Source organism: Capricornis sumatraensis, chromosome 5 (assembly GCF_032405125.1).
Source record: "Capricornis sumatraensis isolate serow.1 chromosome 5, serow.2, whole genome shotgun sequence".
NCBI classification, from domain to species: Eukaryota; Metazoa; Chordata; class Mammalia; order Artiodactyla; family Bovidae; genus Capricornis; species Capricornis sumatraensis.
In genome coordinates, this window is record NC_091073.1 from 123,327,434 (window position 1) to 123,341,306 (window position 13,873).

General features: G+C 57.8%; 1 protein-coding gene across 1 annotated transcript in view; it reads right to left on the bottom strand.

Annotated features, from left to right (window-relative positions):
- The window catches only part of PTPRN2 (protein tyrosine phosphatase receptor type N2), a 472,364-nt gene that overhangs the window by 117,114 nt on the left and 341,377 nt on the right, over nt 1-13,873 (bottom strand). The gene's annotated exons all lie outside the window — the stretch shown is intronic.

Genomic DNA, 13,873 nt, shown 5'->3' on the forward strand with positions numbered 1-13,873 from the left:
CGGTGAGGACAGCCACAGCCGCCAACGTGGAGCAACCTCCGAGCACTGATAACGCCAAAGGGCGGGAGTCCATCTCCGGCTCAAAAAGGCCTCTTCGGCTGAGGTTCCCACCCCTAGGTCGGGGTCTGCCCGACTGCCTCGAGCGAGGCTGCTGGAAAACCCGAAGCAAGTCTCAGTTCAGAACCACGCAGGGACTGCTGAAGGAAGGAAATCAAGTCTCTCATTCAAACAGCTCCGCGTCAGAAGTTTCTCTGGCAAGCGCGCGCCCGCCCCGCCGGGGAGGGGGCCGAGAAGGCGCAGGTTCCTTTCGGGGGAGGGGAGGCGGCCGCGCTGAGGCGTTTCTCCACTGTGCCGGGAGGTCCAGGGACCCCTGCCCTCTCTCAGGCCGCCCCCCTGGCCCCCGCGCTCTCCTCTCTGGCTCTGGACGGCTCAGGGGCGCGCTCCGGACCCAATGAGGAGGGCGAAGAGCGCCCCCAAAATAGGCTGGGAGGAGAAGGCCCCCACTCTGGTTCCTCCCACCCTGGCTGCGCGGCATGCCCCTCACCTTTTCCCACCACCCTGCCTGTCTGCGCCCCGCGCCCCCCGCCCCGCGCTCTGCTGCGGGTCAGAACTGCCCGGAGGGGCTGCCGTTGTGAAGGGGGAGTCCGAGAGGCAGCGGCCACAGCCCGGCCCGGGGGTCTCCGCCAGTGCTGTGCGGCGGGACGGCGGCCACCCCGCCTCAGTCTTCGCGCTCAGGACGAGCTGCCACTAGCCGGGTCACCCGGGGATGCCCACCCCTGACCCACTCGGGGGATGACCTCAGACGCAGACCTCCTCAACCAAACAGAGCCTTTGGCAGGCAGCCTGCTGCGAGTCAGCCCCTGGACTGGGCTCTCTTCAAAGCCCGGGGCGCCCGCCCGACCCCCTCCTCCCACGCCGAGTGCAGTCTCCGTCCTTCCCCGGCTCGGGCTCCTCTCCGCGCCACTGACATGCCTGGCAGGCGCCCCCTTCAGTGGGACTCGCCCGCTCCCTCCCGCCCCCGACCCAGCCCCTGTCCCTTCTCCGATGGCCCCACCAGTGCCCACGCCCCGGCCCGGCGTCCCTGGTTACCTGCAGCGGGGCGGGCGCGGGCGCCCGAGCCGGAGGAGAAGGGGGACGTGTGCCCGGCCAAACGGCCTCGGGGTGCGGCGGCCGCGGGCAGCGGCGGCGCCATCACCACTGCCAGCCTTTTCCCGGCGCCGGAGCCACAGACAAGCGGGGCCATCCTGTTCCTGACCACAAACTTCTTGGGCAGCCGGCGGAGACAAAGGTGCCGCGCGCCGCAGCTCCCCCGGCCGCGGCGGCGGCGGTACCAGCTCGGAGCCCGCGGGAGCCCGCCGCTCCGCTCGGTCGCTCAGCCGGGCTCTGTGGGCTCCGCCAGGGCCCGGGCCCGGGGCAAGGCGCTCGGGTTAGGGTGCGGCGAGGGCGGGTGCCCGGCTGGGCGCGGGACGGTTCCCGCAGGGCCCCCGGCCGCGCGCGCAGCTCCATCCAGCGCGGCCGCCGCGCCCCGCTTTATATCCGGCCCGGCGCGCACCCGGCCGGCGGCGGCGCGGCTCGCGGCCCAGCCACCGGTTGCTATAGCGATGTCCCCCCACCCCCCACATGTTGCTGACAGCAATTGGCTAAGGGGCCGCGGCTCTCCGCGCACCCTCTCCCGCCCGAGACGATGAATGGACATCGGCTTTGTCAGTCATTTGGACAGCGCGGCAGCCCGGGCCCTCGCCTTTTCTTTCTTTGCAGCCTTCCTCCCTTTCATCGGCCGAGTCGCACTTCAGACTGGGCAAGTTCAGGGTGGCACCCGGGGGAGAGGGCACTCGGCAAGAAATGTCAACCTGCGCGGCTCTACCGTGACCTCTGCTATGGAGGGTGGGGGAGGGGGCGGGCGTCCAAACTCTTGGCAGGAGAAAATCTCAGGGCAAATCCTTCTTCCGAGGTAGTTTGAACACTTTGGCCCTGGGGGCCTTCCACTCGCTTTCCGAACAGAAGCCGGCTCAGGACCACCTGCCAATCGGCGCGTAAATGCCGCCCCGCCCCCACCCCCGACTCCCGCCTTCGCCTGGGCGGACGCAGGAACTACCGAGAACTTTTGCCATCGTTTGGTCCAGGCCGGCCGCGGGGCCGTCTGCCCAAGACGTCGGACCGAGATGACGGGGAAACGAAGGCGTCGAGCCGCCCAGGTCGCAGGCTCGGCCTGGCCCGCCGGCCGGCGGGAAGGGCAGAGCGCTCACAGGGCCCAGGGCGCGAGTCAGCCAGGCCGGCGGCGCCCCAGGTCAAACGGAGGGCGGCCAGACACGCTGCGGCCCGCGAGCGGCCTCTCCAGCGCTGCCCAGGCCCCTCTCCCACGTTCGCCGCCTCCGCACCGTGGACGCCTGGTCACAGCCACAGGTCGGGGCCGCCGGGTGCGCGGCGCCCTGGCCGAGAGCCGGGAGGGAGAGAAGAAACCCAACATCTGTGTGTACAATGCGCTCGCGGGCCCACAGCTGCAGGCACAGGGGGAAGAAAGGCAGGGAGGAGGGGGAGACCCTGTCACAGGCGATGACAGTCTGCGGAGGGCTCTTTCGTGTCTCCTTTTCTGGAGACCCCGGCGCCCTCCTCCCTGGCCCCCTCTCCCGCCGCCTTCCCATTGTTCCCGCGCTCAGGACAGCTGGAGACGGCGGCCCGCGCCAGCAGGGCGGCCCCTCCTCACCGACGCCCCTCCTGCCCGCTCCCGGCGGCCCGGCTGAAGCCCCCAAGCTCCTCGGTGGCCAGGCCCGCCCCAAGCCTACCCCAGGCCCCTGGAGCGCTGCCCCCAGACTAGCCGCGCGCCGAGGCCCCCTCATGGCCACAGAAATGCCTAAACCCTCCACCCGGGGCTCAGGGCAAGAGGGCCTGCGAAGGGCTCGTCTCCGGCTAAAATGTCCCAAGGACTCCTTCCTGTGACCTAAGCAGAGAACTACTTGTGTTTGGTGCTCCTGATGGCTTAGCTGGTAAAAAGTCTGCCCGCAGTGCAGGAGACCGGGGTTCGATCCCTGGGTCGGGAAGATCCCCTGGAGAACCGGAATAGCAACCCGCTCCAGCATTCTCGCCTGGAGACTTTTGTGGACAGGGGAGCCTGGTGGGCTACAGTCCATGGGGTCGCAAAGCGTCGGACAGGACTGAGCGACTAACACTTGAGGAGCCGAGAGTGGAGCGCTTCAGCGAACCCGGCTCGCTAGGCCTGGGAGGGCCCGAGCTCGTGGGGGCTGGAGGTCTGCGGGCCGCTTCGCCCGGCTGCCAGAAGCGCCAGCGGAAACTCGGTTCTGGGGCAGGGGGCAAAGGGGAACCAGTGTTCTCTCCAGCTGCGCACCCCATCCCCAGACAGCCGGCAGGACAGGAGGGAGCCACCCCAAACCTCGCGTCCCCGCGCGGGGGTACAGGGTGCAGACCCCCTCCCGGCCTCCCTCTGCGGGGCCCAGGTGCCTCCTGGAAAGAGGAGGGGAAAGGGAGGAGGCGGGAGGGCCTCAGAGAGCCGGGGAGGCCTGCGGGAGGGGACCTGCGGCCCTCAGCCTGGCTGGGAACCCGCCTCTCCATAGCAACCGCCTGTGCGCGCGCGCCCGCGCGCCTGTCTGTGCGCGCGCTCGTTTGTGTGCGGGGGAGTGGGCTCGCGGGCCTCCTCGGCCCGGGTGGGGGGATCTCGAGCCCTGGGCGTGGGGGACAGGGAAGTTCTCTCCGGAACAGGGGTGGGGGGCGGCCTTTTCGGAGGTGCTGGGGACTCTGGGATCTGGGCACGCGGCGGCAGGCACCGGCCGAGCAGGGGGGATGAGCCCGGGCCCCCGCACTGGGCCGTAGGGGCAACCGAGGCGCCTGGCCCCGGCTGTTCGGCCGCCTGCTGCGGTCGCGGGGACCTGGGGCTTGGCGGGCTGAGCGCGGGCGGTGGTCTTCACCTAGACCCAGCGCGGTGCGGCGCGGGGTGCGGCGGGGAGGGCGGAGGCCCCGCGGCCGCGGTAGCCGCGCCTGCCTCCCGGCCCGCGCGGGGTCCGCCGGGCGCACCTGCGGTCGGCGCGCGGGGCGGCTGGGCTCGCGTGGCCGGGGAGCGCACGGAGGGGACCCTGCCCGGGCCCCCAGCGACGCGCGAGGGGCTCGGCTGCACCCTCCCCGCCGGCGCCGCGGCGCACCCCTCTGGCTTTCCTCGCGCTCCACTCGATGGCCGGGAGCCACCACCAGGTGTGAGGACCCCGTCGGGCGGGCTGGGGCGTGGCCCGGGGGAGGCCCGGTCCTGTGCCTCGGTCACCAAGGTGGTGCGGCCCCCACGCGCCTCCCGGCCCTATGGCTGCGCGCGCAGGACCGCGGCCGCGTGGTCCAGAGCCCCTGGGGTGGGGTGGGGGTCAGAGGGTCGGCGACCCCAGAGGGGACGTGCAGCTCAGAGCCAGGTACTGTCCTGCTTTCCCCAGACACCGCAGGACATGTTAAAGACGTAAACAGTGCTGCATACATCCACCGTATTCTGCTGGTTCTCCCACCGTCCCAAGGGCTCCAGTTCCGACACCAAAGCCGCACGTTCCGGGTTCCGTCTTTCTGGTGCTTTCAGAAAGGGAGGGAGGCGCCATGGACGCACAGTTGGTTTGCTCGCGGTCGCTTTAGCGCATAGTTAGAGGGGCCTTAAACTCTGAATGCAGGTTTTCATAAGCAGAAGAGCCTTTTCTCACCCCACACCACGTGGTATGTTCTTTGTGGGGTCCTGACGTGTCAAGTCCCCCTACCCCTTCCGCTCCGACACCCTCCACCCCCACCCCAGGACACCGCGCCTGGCTCCAACACTCCCTCTCAGAGCTTAAAGATAAACGGATTGCCTAGGGAATTCGTTAAAGAAGGTATTTGTATTTTAGGTTCTGATCCTTTTCAGAAACTGATAAATTAATTCACCAGATTTTCATTCTAGTTGCCTTTATTTTAAAATCCTTTCTTATATCCAGGGCAAGGGAAAATGTATCTATCTTTTAATTCTTGAAAATACTTTAGGAGGAAAGTGTTTTGACAATAATGTAAGGCTAGGTTCAGCTTATAACTTGGAGAATGTTAGGATTTTGGTTTTTGTCCTGAGAGCTTAGACTTCATTTAATAATAAATTCCAATTTACAATTTCAATGACATTTTCAGAGAAAGCCTTTAAACATGATGCAGAGTGTTTTTGAGAGGCATGTTGACGGAAATTATTTATATATGATGAGTATATTATTCATATAAAAGGATTGTCTAGCTGATGAATAAAAGGAATAGCATATGTGAAATTCTGCAAAGTGTCTAAACAATATAAATAGTCTAAAATGACATGCGGATTTTGCTAAGACTTCTTTTAAAGTGAAGTTCACATTTGTTATACGTAAAACCTAATGTTCTGTGTTAAAAATCTCATTTTCAATTTAGGGAACACCAAACTGTTATAGATCACATGTTTAACTGATTAGAATAAAGTTCCAATGAACTAAATTATCAAAGAAAATGTATTTTAAAACAATGTAGAGAAAGACAATCATGGGAAACATTATTATAAAGCGAAACATACCTATTTCAGAAAATTTCAATATTATGATAAGATAGAAAATGGCAAAAACACCCTCTGAAATACTTGCCTGATTTCATAAAATCTGACTCAATTTTGTTAAAAATATAGAATAATGGCACATGAATTATATTTAAAATACTTTTGATTTGTAAATCCATACAAATGACTTTAAATTATAAAAATGAAATTTGATCCTTTTGAATATTGTAGCTATGTGTATGTTGTATTTTCATACATATATAATGTTAAATAATGTGACATTTTATATCAGTGAATGAACTTTGGAAAGTAGGGTGCTTTAATTGGTCAGCCTCCTAGGGAAGCTAACTGGCACAGATAATTTTCTAAAAAGGATGCTTGTGCAGGGCAGTACAGACGACTCAGAATTGGACTGCACTAGTTGTAAATGGCAGCATTTTCAAGGGCAACATTTGGAAGAGCTTTAGACACTAATGACAAGTCCTTCCTCATGGAGACAGAGGACAGTCCCTTGCGTATCTGGGCACAGTTCTCACCAGTCTCCCTTGCATGCCAGAGAAGAACTATCCAGTTTACAGACAGGGGCAACTCTTTAGCAACTGTAACACATTGCTGCAAAACCTCTAGAACCGAGAGGAATGGAAAAATAATAAAATTATTGGTTCAGATATTTTACTTTATTTCAAGAAAAATGTAAATTCTTTACTCAAAGAAAGTCTTTAGTTTTGGTTTTAAAAAATTACCAACATAATTCAGCTTCTATTATTAATTCTCATTTGGCTCCTGTTCAGATTGATCTAGAGCTTCCCTGGGGGCTCAGTGGTAAAGAACCTGCCTGCCAATGCAGGAGACTTGGGCTCGATCCCTGGGTCGGGAAGATCCCCTGGAGGAGAAAATGGAAACCCACTGCAGTGTTCTTGCCTAGAGAATCCCATGGACAGAGGAGCCTGGCGGGCTACAGTCCACGGGGCCACAAAGAGTCAGATATGACTGCGTGCGCACGCACGCACGCACACACATACACAGATTGATCTAGAATTTTTGAAATACAAAAATAGGAACTCTGTTATGAAACAGAGTTGCAATTCCCTCCAATGGCTTAACATGCTGACACAAAAGCATCATATTAAAACCAAAAAACGAATTTCAGCGAGAATCTGTGCTTGAAGGATGATTAACAAATATGCAGGAATTTTAGACTTTGTCAAACTTTGAAATTACAGTTCCTCTAAGGACAGGAAAAGTTTCAAAACCTGACTATTATTATTCTTAGTCTGTCCATTAAAAGTACCTTTCTGAAAAACTTCCTAGGGACAGAGGTTTACAAACAGAGCAGTCTCGCTACAGGTTGATTTGGTTTTTATTCTCTAGATGCTAGCCTAGAAGATACATCATTTTCAATTTACCTCTTTGTAAAGATCTTTGTTATTTACAAAACAATGCTGTAAGATACATATTTAGTAACTGACGTCCAGTATAGTAAATATACTGTATGTTCATTTTAGATTTTATTCTCCACAAAACTGACCTGGAATTCTGAACAGTGCAGCGAATACTGGTAAGAAAGACTCGTTACCGTTGACCGAGCACCTGACTTTTTTGAGAATATGTGCATGAGGCCATTAGGTTCAGATGAAGCACAGAAGTGCTGTGAAGACTGTGTGGCTTCTCTCTGCTTTGAGGCTAGAAGGGCCTCCACACGCTTTGTCATACATGTCACACGTATATTACATAAGCATGTCCATTACAGTTGTTTGGAAATAGTTTTATTTTTTCCCTGAAGTTGCTTTGGAACAAGAAGAACAATAATCCACACCAATGTTTGTTTCATAATTGTGCATTTCAGCTCCCTACTGTCCACACATACTTGTTTAGGAAAACACGGACGGGTGTATGGAGATGGGTTCCCAGGTGTAGGGAGATGATGATTTTGTGTGATCACGTCAACTGTAAAACCATCACAGCCTGACAGCGGGCTTAGCACCTGGAGTCTGCAGAAGAGGACTCAGTATAAAGTGGTCTTTCTGGTTTTACGTCGCCAACAGGTGTACAAGTGTTGAGACCTAATGGGCACAGAGCTCTTGGAAGCAGCCAGTGGCGTGTCATTCTGACACCACGTGGAGCAGTCCCAGAGGGCTCAGGGTTAGCTGTCATGCTGAGAAATCCAGTAATGGCCCTTCAGGATTCCGAACGAATTCACCCGTAGCTGCCAAACAGCCGAGTGAATAAAGAACAGTGGGGTCTTCTCTGTGGATACAGCACGACGCACGTTTGCACTTAGCGAGTCGGGGACACAGTCAACCAGTGTGCAACGAGCGTGCTCCGCACACAGGGTGCTGGGGTGGACCGAGACACCCACCCCAGGTACGCATACACATAGGATCCCCCAAGATCTCTCAGTTCAAACCCTTTAGGAAATTACATACTTCCTCCGACCTTTCTCTGTCACATTTGAAATTCCCGTTCAGAATTACCTGGGGATGTGCTCAAACAAAACTCAGAATCTGGCTTTATGCTTTCTAAACATTTTGGATTTCTCATTCCGCCAAGACACTATTATTTACCCTGATCGCGGTCCAGTTCACTGTCCTTATTGCCAAATGGCTTCTTGAGTATTTCTAAAAATAAACCTTTAAAGAAAGATTACTTTCGACCGTTAAGAATACTTCTTAAAAGGCCATTTACATGGGCAGTGCCCAAATGTGGTGTGCTGGGGCGTGGGGCTTCCCGGGTGAGGCCCCTGTGGGCTCAGTATGGTCAGAGCAGATGCGGCTCCTTTTCTTCTGCTGGGTGTCCTGGTTTCCATGACAACGGCCTCTCTGTCCTCAACATCCTTCTGAGGGTGAGGCTTGAGGCTTTCTCATCCTCCGTCCCCCTGCGGTCAGGCGTGTCCCTTCCTGCAGACCACGGTGGGCTCTGATCTCCTACTGTGGTCCCCCCCACCCCGAGCCAGCACAGGTCGGCCGCATCCCGTGTCCACAGGGCACTGCCCTCAGGGTCCACCCCTCCATCTGACCCCTTCCCTTCTCACTGTGACCTGCGCCACCTCATCCTCAGGTCGTGGGACCCTCTCCTCCCACCATCCAAGCTACAGGCACATATACCTCCTCTCCAGGTCACAGCCCACCTACAACATGCATCAGCCCTCTCACATGTGTACAACCCTCTCACATACATGTGCACTCGTCACCTCCCATGTGAACACGCATCCTCTCATACACTCTGTAATATTGGTGCTGTCGAGTGGAGCAACCGTTCCCTACTCGGCATCATGATGGGGCCAGGTTCCTCTGAAGTTCTCACCTAGTGTCCAGCTAAATAGCTGCGGTTACTTTCCAATCAGACTTCCTGCTTGGGATTAAGGTGCCTGCTGAGAAACTCCTGTTCTGCTCACATTACTGGGGGGCCTAGGGGCCACCCAGACTTCCCAGGTGGTGCTAGGGGTAAAGAATCCACCTGCCAATGCAGGAGACTTAAGAGGCCCAGGTTCAAGCCCTGGGTTGGCAAGACAACCCTTAAGTCAAACAGACAGACCATCACGGAGACACCTGGCAGGAGACTGCGGATCTCCCCCCCACTTCTGCAGCCCGATCTACCTTCTTTGGGAAGCCCTGGTGACTCAGTCGGTAAAGAATCCGCCTGCAACGCGCAAGACCCAGGTTTGATCCCTGGGTCAGGAAGATCCTCTGAAGAAGGCAATGGCAACCCACTCCAGTATTCTCGCCTGGAGAACCCTATGGACAGAGGCGTCTCGAGGGTTACGTTCACGGGGGTCGAAGAAAGTCAGACACGACTGAGGTGACTTAGCACACCCACACAGGGGGAAACCCAGTGAGGTGGTTTAGAGAAGGACTCCCACCCGACTGCTGCCACTTCCAGACTCTGGCCTGAGTGAGGAGCTCCGGTTCCTGATGCCTCTGGAAATGGAGATGAGGGGGTGTATTGGAAGGGTCACAACAGAGGGCTGGCCTCGGAGCAGGGTGGAGGTCCGTGCTGCGGGCTCTTGCTGCCCGTTGTTAGCGTTTTGTCCACCTGCGGGCGCTGCCATCATTTCCACTGAGGTGCATGGAGGTCCTGTGTGCAGACAAACGCTGATGCTGCGGTTTAAGGTGCCACAGCTCAGCAACAGAAGTGCAAAGAGGAAGTGTCTGAGACAGAGGCAGGAGGCCCCGCCCATCTGAGAGCAGGCCCCCAGTTCTGCCCCCTGCTCCCGGCACCCCCTGGCCTGCAGCTTCTCCCCAGGGCCATCAGAGGGAGGGTGGGGGTCTCAGGTCGGTCCACTTGCTCCTCCTGGGAGAGTAGGCGGAGGGCAGACCCTGGAGGCTCAGGCCCGGAGACGGGTGCATCTACAGAATGGTCATTGCCCTCGTCACATTCAGATCTAAATACCTGCCACCTAAGGACAGCCCTCTCCCGCCAAGACTGTCAGGACGACGCTTGTGAGCCCCAAGCTCTGTGCTGACGTGCCAGCCTGTGGGTGTCACTCAAGGCACCTTCCCTAAAACCAGTGACGATCCTGTGGTGTTGGAACTGTTACTGCCTCTGTAATCCAGACGAGGACAGGGAAGGGCAGCTCGGCCTCACGGAACTGTCACGGGCAGGATCCAGGGGAGGGCTCGGGCGCCAGGTGCTTCTCGGGGTCGCCTGTGGGTGGAGGCAGGACCTTGAGCAGGAACTTGGGTCTGCCCAGATCTGGGGCCGGGCTGCAGGCCCAGGGCAGGTTATGGTGGGAGCATGTCTGACCCGCCCCGCTGGGGTCCTTGCGGTGGCAGTGATGATGGTTAACAGCCGTGGTTGAACAGAATCCCCAAAGCACCCAGCCCCTCTGTGTCAGTGAAGGCCGCAGGGATCTTCCTTCCAACATCATCCGACCCAGCACTCCTCACGAGACTTCAGGACCAGAGTGCCCTGAGCGATCTGGTGCCTCTGGTTTTCATCCTCAAAGGAAAATCCCCGTGGTTATCTGATTTCAGCAAACAGCACCGAAACTGCGGGGGTCTGACAGTCCCGAGCACTCTGACGTTCACGCTGTAGACGCCGAGGGGAAAGCCGGGTGACCGGTCCTGGGGCTCTGCGGCTGGGCGGGACCATGGTCATCCATGGGTGCTCGTCCCCAGGACAGCTCATCAGGGCTGGCCCTCGAGCCCCGGGAGGAGCTCCCAGCGGGGCCCGGACAGTCGCTGTCTCTGCTTCAGTCCTCCGGGGGCCTCGCCCGCGAGACCTCGGCAGCATGGCCGGAAGTGAGCGCCCTGCCTGTACAAGCGCTAAAGCCATGTACGACTTGACGCTTCACGTTAGCTGTGAAGGTGCCTTGTGATGGGGAATTCTCTCTGTGGGACTGAGAGGTTCATAAACCAACGGGGACAGTGTCATCACCCAGAGGTACCTAATATCCTTATCCTTTCTCTCAGACATACTATGGGTCATAGGCACAATTTAATAAAAATTTCCACGAAGAGCTGGACACGTTCTTCCGTTAATTTTCTCTGCCGAGTCTGGCTCTTGCACAGGGTCCTGAGCAGAGATTAACCGTCACCAGAGAGTGGGCACCGCTTCCGGGGTGATGAGAGGCTGCCCGGGGCCGACGCTGAGTGAGCCTGGGAGGGTCCCTGCAGCTCCCCGTCCTCCGACGGAGGAAGGCTACGGGCCTCAGGGAGATGCTGCCCGGGGCAGAGTCCTGCTGCGAACAGAGCCAGGCCTGTTTGTGGGGCTGCCCGAAGTGACCCGGGGCTCCGTGTGGAAGTGGGCACACATCTGTACAAGAGCACAGGTTCTGTACAGAAGCTCCTAACCCCTCAGGTCTGGACGGAGCTGCTGAATTTTATTTCCCAGAAGATGACGGTGATGATTTTGACCTCTGACTATTGGTTTAGCTTCTCCCTTCTTCAAGGAACTGAAAGCCTGTGTGAGGCGTGGAAGGCAAATGTGCTGTGTGTGAAAACCCTCGCACAGACTTGACAGCTGGATTTCCTAAGTCTAGGAGACAGAGGGACAGGAGGCCCGGACCCTCCAGAGAGGCGATCTCTCTCCCAGCATCCAGCCTCTGCCTCCTCGGAGGTCTCATCCACGGCGGGGCAGCTGCAAGGATATGGTGCTTAGAAGTTCACAACCTGCTCCCGGAGCTAAGCAGCACCTCCTCTGTTCAGATGCCCCCTGACTGCTTGGGCTCCAGAGGTCCCAAGCGGCAGAACAGAGGCGGGCCCCTGATTAGGTGGGTCCTCCCGGGAGTTAAGAGTTCAAGCAGAGGCCATGGAAACGCAGAAGAGAAAACCACGCGAAGTGAACAGAAAGACGCCCGGTGGGGCCCACTCATCAGGAGGCGAGGCTACGGGCCAGGGCTCCAGGCGACCTCTCCAGCGGGGAGTCCAGGCTGAACCCCTGGCAAACGGAGGCTGGGTGAGGAGCCCTCCCCCCGACCTCTCCAGCCATCAGTTCTAGCCGTGCTTTCTGGAATGTTTGGGAAAAACGTAACCCCTGTCTCTCCCTGTCTGGCCTTTCAAATGTGAAGACATGGTTATGTGTTCATCAAGACTTCAGTTCAGTTCAGTCGTGTCCGACTCTTTGTGACCCCATGAATGCCAGCATGCCAGGCCTCCCTGTCCATCACCAACGCCCGGAGTTCACTCAGGCTCACGTCCATCGACTCAGTAACGCCATCCAGCCATCTCATCCTCTGTCGTCCCCTTCTCCTCCTGCCCCCAGCATCACAGTCTTTTCCAATGAGTCAACTTACTTTTCCCAAAAATTCTGATGCCAGATTATGAGGACCTGAATTAAGGTAGTGGTGGCTCAGAGGTTAAAGCATCTGCCTGCAAGGTGGGAGACCCAGGTTCAATCCCTGGGTCAGGAAGATCCCCTGGAGAAGGAAATGGCAACCTATTCCAGTATTCTTGCCTGGAGAATCTCATGGATGGAGGAGCCCGGTAGGTTACAGTCCACTGGGTCGCAAAGAGTCGGACACGACTGAGCGACTTCACTTTCACTTTAAGGCAGTGGCAAAAGGGACAGTGAGGAAGAGGAGAAACAGATTTAGGCACCCAATAGACCTGTTATAGAAATGACATGTAAGAGGCGAGACGTTTCTGGTTTCCGGTTTGAGAGAGACCCTAGCGAAAGGAGACGAGCTGTGCAGCAACGGTGGGCCTCTGCCCTCGCCCGAGAAGACTCGCTTCCTCCCGCGGTCGCAGGGGCACGCAGGTGGTGGGCGTGTCCCCGCCGGAACAGCCGCGCCCCCAGGAGGCTCGCGTTTGTTTCTCGCCGCCGCCTGGGGCCTCAGCGTCCTCCTCTGCTCCCTTTCTAGCCGCTGGCCAAACCATGAGGGGACCTTCGGGGTCCATCACGGGACGATTCGCTCATTTCTTTGGGGCTTCCCTGATGGCTCAGATGGTAAAGAATTTGCCTGCAGTGTGGAAGACCCAAGCTCGATCCCTGGGTGGGGAAGATGCCCTGGAGGAGGGAATGGCCGCCCACTGCAGGATTCTGGCCTGGAGAATCCCATGGACAGAGAGGAGCCTGGCGGACTACGGTCCATGGAGTCAAAAAAAGTCGGACACAACTGAGGGACTAATCACACACACACACAAACACACACACAACAGTTGGGAAGGTCAGTTCCTCCATGAAAGGTGGGTCATCCAGCCTGGGAGGTGTAGGGTCTAGGGGGCCCGAGAGGAGGGGAGGACAGACTGGGCATAAGACACACACAAACACACGAGGAGGAGGCCTGGCGATGAGCACGGACTCCAGCCCTGGGAGGAGCCCACGTCAGGCCCAGTCAGGCCCAGAGCCTGAGCCTGCAGCAGACACGCCCAAGCCGCTGGGAAGTCAGGTTCCCAGCAAAGAGGAGACGGCCGCTGACCCCTCTAGGGGAACCAAGCCCTGGCCTGCGGCTGAACTTAGCCTGGGGGGCAGGGAGGAGGCCCATTTCTGAGTGGGGGGCAGGGAGGGGCTCCCATTTCCAGTAGCATGACGGAGCTGGCAAGATGGATCTCAAGGCGAAGCCTGCTTCAGGAGCAGTGAGGCGGTCCGTCCACGGCCCCCAGAAGGCAGACCCGAGGTGCTCTACGCTGCTCTGCCTGCCGTCAAGTCCGAGCTGTGCACTGACATTTTGTCTCAGATGAGAAAAACGCCCAGGTGTCTTGGGCACACTCAGCAGCGGCAGCGCTGAGCGCTTCTTGTTTGTCTCTGTCCAGTGAAAGGCGGGTGCCCCCGGAAGGACACCCCAGTGAGGCCACGTCACGGGCTGGGCCAGGGGTCCCAACACGGCCCAGCTTGACCCCCAGGTCCCTGAGTCCTTCCATCTGGATCCCAGCACTGGACTTGCCCGGGCAGGCTGGGTCCTCTCAGGCCAGCGCA